This window comes from Nelumbo nucifera, chromosome 7 (genome assembly GCF_055504915.1).
Source record: "Nelumbo nucifera cultivar China Antique chromosome 7, China Antique-T2T, whole genome shotgun sequence".
NCBI lineage: Eukaryota > Viridiplantae > Streptophyta > Magnoliopsida > Proteales > Nelumbonaceae > Nelumbo > Nelumbo nucifera.
This window is the reverse complement of record NC_142655.1, coordinates 41,023,084-41,028,241: the sequence shown is the minus strand read 5'-3', so window position 1 is coordinate 41,028,241 and position 5,158 is coordinate 41,023,084. Positions and strand designations below refer to the sequence as shown.

The following is a 5,158-nucleotide window of genomic DNA, read 5'->3' as shown; positions in this document are numbered from 1 at the left end:
ATCTGATCCAGTTCAAAGATTCAATTAATCCCACACTGTATGTGCCTAGGGTTTCACCCTGGCAGTTGAGACAGGCCACGCAAACCGACTTAGTGGCACCACAGTGTCTGCCTTGTTGGGATAGGTCTCCCCCAGACCGATCCACTGGCTGGGAACATTCTAAACTAACACGAGTCTCATTAAGTGTCCAGTTTAAGGGTATTACACAGAAACATACCAAGGGAAGATGAATCAAATATGTACTTTTACTCATTTACAATAAACTCATAGTGTACATCATTCTGATTGAAGCTAAGGGCATACAAAACTGTCTAACAATTCCTCCATCCGGGGATAAATGCACGAGGGTACTGATTGCCTTGCTGCCTTTGCAAATTACCAACAAAATCTACCTGCTCGGGTGACTGCATGAACTGATTTCCGACTTGACATTCAGTGCTGATTTGACCTCCCCATACCATTCACAAACTACGGTTTGAACATGCATGGCTGCCAACTGCATTTCATCTATCTTCTTGCTGAGGGCAGCGATTTGTGCGGATAGTGTTGTATAGGTGTCTACATTATGAAGTCCGGGCTGTCTCCTTACTTGGGCTCTCTCGGAATGCCATTGATAGTTGTTTGCAGCCATCTCCTCAATGAGTGCATGGGCAACTTCCGGGGTCTTGTTATTAATGGATCCCCCAGCTGCAACATCCATAACAGTTTTATTTTCTTTGGTCAACCCCTTATAAAATGTCTGAACTTGCAGCCATACAGGAAGTCCATGATGAGGGACCTTCCTTAGTAATTCTTTGTAACGCTCCCGTAACTCATACAATGACTCTTCGTCCTGCTGGAAGAAGGTGGTGATATCATTCCTCATCTTTGCATTCTTGGACGGAGGGAAATATTTGGATAGAAAACAACTGGCCATCTCCTCCCAAGTAGCAATTGATCCAGCTGGTAGAGAGTTCAGCCAAGTCTTAGCCTTGTCCTTCAATGAGAACAGAAACAATCTGAGCCTCACTGCATCATCACTAACGCCATTGTGCTTGAATGTGTCACATATTTCCAAGAATTTGGCGATGTTAGTGTTCGGATCTTCATGAGCCAAGCCGCAGAACTGAATTGTATTCTAAATCATTTGAATGATAGCTGGTTTGATTTCGAAATTGTTGGCAGCTATGCTGGTCTCACAATGCTCGAGGCTGCCCCGGTGAGGGTTGGTTTGGCTTAATCCATCATGGTCCTTTGTTCGGCCATCTTTGCACTTTCAGCTCTCCCTTGCTTAGAAGCTCTAAGGCGGTGACAGAGAGTTCTTTCAATCTCGGGATCATAGGTGATGCTCTCCTTTTCACTTCTGTGTGTCATAAACTGTACAAGTCAAAGTCATAAAGAGACTAATACACACATATCATAAACATATTGTACAAAATCAGAATAACAACGGTAGATGGTTCCTAATATTGTTGTGATAAATCCCCGGCAACGGTGCCAAAAACTTGATGTGTATAGATTACACTAGCAAGTGCACTAGCCAATCAAGTAATACAATGATGAGTAGAGTATCGTTCCCACGAGGATTGATCCAACAACTACTAGTACTGAATCAGCCTTTTGTTATCTGATAAACCGAAATATTAAACAAATAAAAACCCTAATTCCTAATTAGCAAGCTACCCTAATCAGTTTCGGATCAAACCACCTTAATGCAATGAGAAGAAAAACTGTATGTAAACATTAGCAGAATCGGTTCAGCAATTAAACCATTAAGTTATTCAATTAATGTGGAATTCAGCCATGGTTTGGCCAAACCCTAATGGTATGAGCAGCCACTCTCGATAGGGATTAAATTCGAAGAGAATTCGAAGGGAATCAATTCAGGTACGAATGAACACCAAATGAACCATGCATATTATCTCTAAGATGCATTAGATCCATTTTCTTGATCAGTTGATGTGATTACCTAAACTCTTTCTCAAGCAATTCAAGCAATCCAAGAAATAAGAACAATTCGGCCAAGATTATTCTATCAATTGAAAACCCTAATCAAGAAATACAAAGAATGAATCCAATCAATCGAATAACATAAAGGAATTAATTACAGATTTGAATCAACACACAACATGGTTCGAATAATAGCAAGAAAGAAAGATTCAATAACAAAAACCCATTAAACCCTAGCTGAATCTAGGTTACCAAATGTGCAGAACCAAAGAAGAAGACAACCTATGATCCTTGCATCAATCTTCGATCTCCTTGATGTGATTCTTCTTCAATTCGCATTCAACAGTCTCCTTCCTTCTCTAGCACTTCTCTTCTTCAATTTGCTTTCATGGGTTTGAACCCTAATTTCTTCTATTTTTATTTTCTTTTATACTCTCCCCTTCAGCCTTCTCTCTCTTCTCTAAAGGCAGCCGCCTTTTTGGGGTCTCCCTAGGGCTGCGAATTGGGCTGCAGTTGTGCCTCCCTCTTTGGTGGGCCGAAATGCTTCTCTTGAAGGGTTTCAACTGGGCTCTCTCCTTGGTGTCCCCCATAGGGTTTCAAATTGGGCTTTGCTTCTTTATGGGCCGAAGTGCTCTCATTTTGATTCTCAGCTGGGTCTTTCTTCTAGATGGGCCAAAATGCTTCCCTATTCGCCCTATCAGCATGTCTTTATGCTACCTTCACCCTAAGTTGTACCAAACTCTTGATTTCCTGAAATCATTCTCAATTAGGGTAAAAAATCATGAAAATCATCATCAAAACCATGTATAAAACAATAAAAATGATGTGTAGCCTGCGCACACATCAATAGGTCTTTATACGCCATCCTCTTCCTTGACAAGGATCATGCTAACCACCTCGTCACCAGCTGAGAGGTATAGCAGCAATTGATCCCTAAGGCTTATCTTAATTAGTAGGGGCAACGAGCTCAGATATTGCTTCAACTACTAGAAGGTTTGCTCTTACTCTTCAATCCACTAGAAGTCTCTCTTTCTTGAGCACCTTAAAGATGGGATACTGGTTTGAGGACTTGGACATAAACCTGTTAAGTATGATGATCTAACTTGTGAAGTGTTGCACGTCCTTGTGGGTTTAAGGAGAAGGCAAGTCTAGGACGGCTTGAAACTTTTTTGGGTTAGCCTGTATTCCCCCTTTGAGTCACCATGAATCCCATGAATTTTCCTGAGCTAACACCGAAGGCACACTTGGTCAGATTTAGCTTTATTCGATAATAGCAGAGTAAGTTAGAGACTTCCTCGAGGTTGGCCAAATGCAACTCGACCTTTAAGATTTTCATCAATATTTCATTGACATAGGCTTCCACATTTTTGACTGAGTTGATCCTTGAAGATTCAGTTCACTAACCTATGATAGGTAGCATCGGCATTTTTCAGGCCAAAGGGAATGACTTTTTAGTAGAACCCTCGATTAGTGATGAAGGTAGTCCTCTCTTGATTGTCAAAGTGTAACCCGGATTTGATTATAGCTTGAAAAGGCATCCATGAAGCTGAGCAGATCATGACCCAAGGTGGCATCGACAAGTTGGTTGATCCTCGATTGAGGGAAGTTATCCTTAGAGAAGGCATTGTTACGGTCAGTGAAGTCGATGCAGATCCTCCATTTCCATTGGTCTTCTTCACTATCACCCCATTTGGTAACTAATTTGGGTATGTCACCTCTTTGATGAAGTTTGCAGCAGGAAGTTTGTTGACCTCATCATTTATTATCTACCACCACTTTGGGGTGAAGCTTCTCTTCTTCTACCCTAGAGGTCAATAGTATAGATCAATGTTGAGCTGATGGGCTATGACTTGAGGGTCAATCCCTGACATATCTATTGCATACCAAGCAAAGATATCGGTGTTAGCCTTCAACACTTGCACAATGTTGTTCTAGAGTCTGTCTTCAAGTAGGGAGGTCACTTGGATGGTTTTTTTCCAAATTATCGTCAAACTGAGGTACTTGAGTCAAACCCTCAATAGGCTCACTACATTGACCCCAAAGCTTATCTCGGAGGTCTAAGCTATTGGCAAGAGCTTCATAGGAGGTGGATTTCTCCTTTAATGCTACTACATAGCACTACCAAGCAGTGCTCTAGTCTCCTCGGGACAGGCTAGTGTCGCGATCAGTGAGGAACTTCATTGCAAAGTGGTATGTCGATATTGAAGCGCATAAAGCATTCAATGTCAGCAAGGATGACTTTTTAGGGTGACTTGACATTCACTACCAAGAAATCCATTATCAAGATGTCCTTGTGTAGCTCGTCCCCCATCATTAGCAATAGGGTGATTTTCCCCTTTGGTGTTAGTGCATTACAAGAAAACTTAAGTAAGGGGTGCTATTGGCTACAATCTATCATGTTTGATCTTCATCTTTTGAAAAAGCCTCATTAAAAATGATGTTAGCTGTACTGCCAATGTCTATGAAAAGTTGATGCACCTCATAGTTAGCGATTTTGAGCTCCGTAAAGCTCATGGCCGGCTCAAAGAAATGGAGTCGCCACCCATATTTTAAAGGAAATGGACCCTCATTTTTAGATTCATAAATCGATTTACTTGCTTTGATAGTGACTCCATTCTTTGCTAGGAAAGGCACCTAATTGAGAGATTTTTGGATCCTAAGGATTAGGAGAGGGAGGGTGTTAGTTACCCCTCTCCCAAGCTGCTGTAGTAGCACAATACGAGAGTTGTCTAGGCTCTACTTCACACAAAAAACAATAGAAATAGTTGTTGGAGTTCTTGAAATCTGGAGTAACATGCTCTCTACTTTTCTTAAGACTGATTTTGAGGGTGATGCTATCGGGTCTTAGGTACTGACTTTCTAAGACCCTCGCCTCTCTGCCTCTATTCTTAGTCTTGAAAAAGTTGAGAACAATGGTTCTCTGAGGTTTCGGAATTTTTAAACAACCTAGAAAAGACAAACTCAAGCTAGAAATGTGGTGAGAGGAAGGATTACCTCTCGTATATTTCCTTGTTATTGAGATTCCTACATCTGAGCTAAACGAAGATTGAGCTTGAATGAGCTTGGGGAGCTTTTATATAGTTGAAAGTTTGGATATGTTGTTCCAGTTTTAGATCTAAAACATGGTGAGTGGATTCAAAATTTCAGGTTCAAATGTTTAGGGGTTTTCTTGTGAATAGGGCATTTATAGGAGTTGGGAATGCTCCTTTGGCTCTTTTTTTTTGTCTTT

General features: G+C 41.1%; 1 non-coding gene across 1 annotated transcript; it reads left to right on the top strand.

The window, feature by feature from the left end:
* Positions 1-761: 761 nt before the first annotated feature.
* On the top strand, positions 762-868 carry LOC148790409 (small nucleolar RNA R71). The gene has a single exon (XR_016078996.1). It is a non-coding gene; the product is annotated as a small nucleolar RNA R71 (small nucleolar RNA).
* Positions 869-5,158: the final 4,290 nt, after the last annotated feature.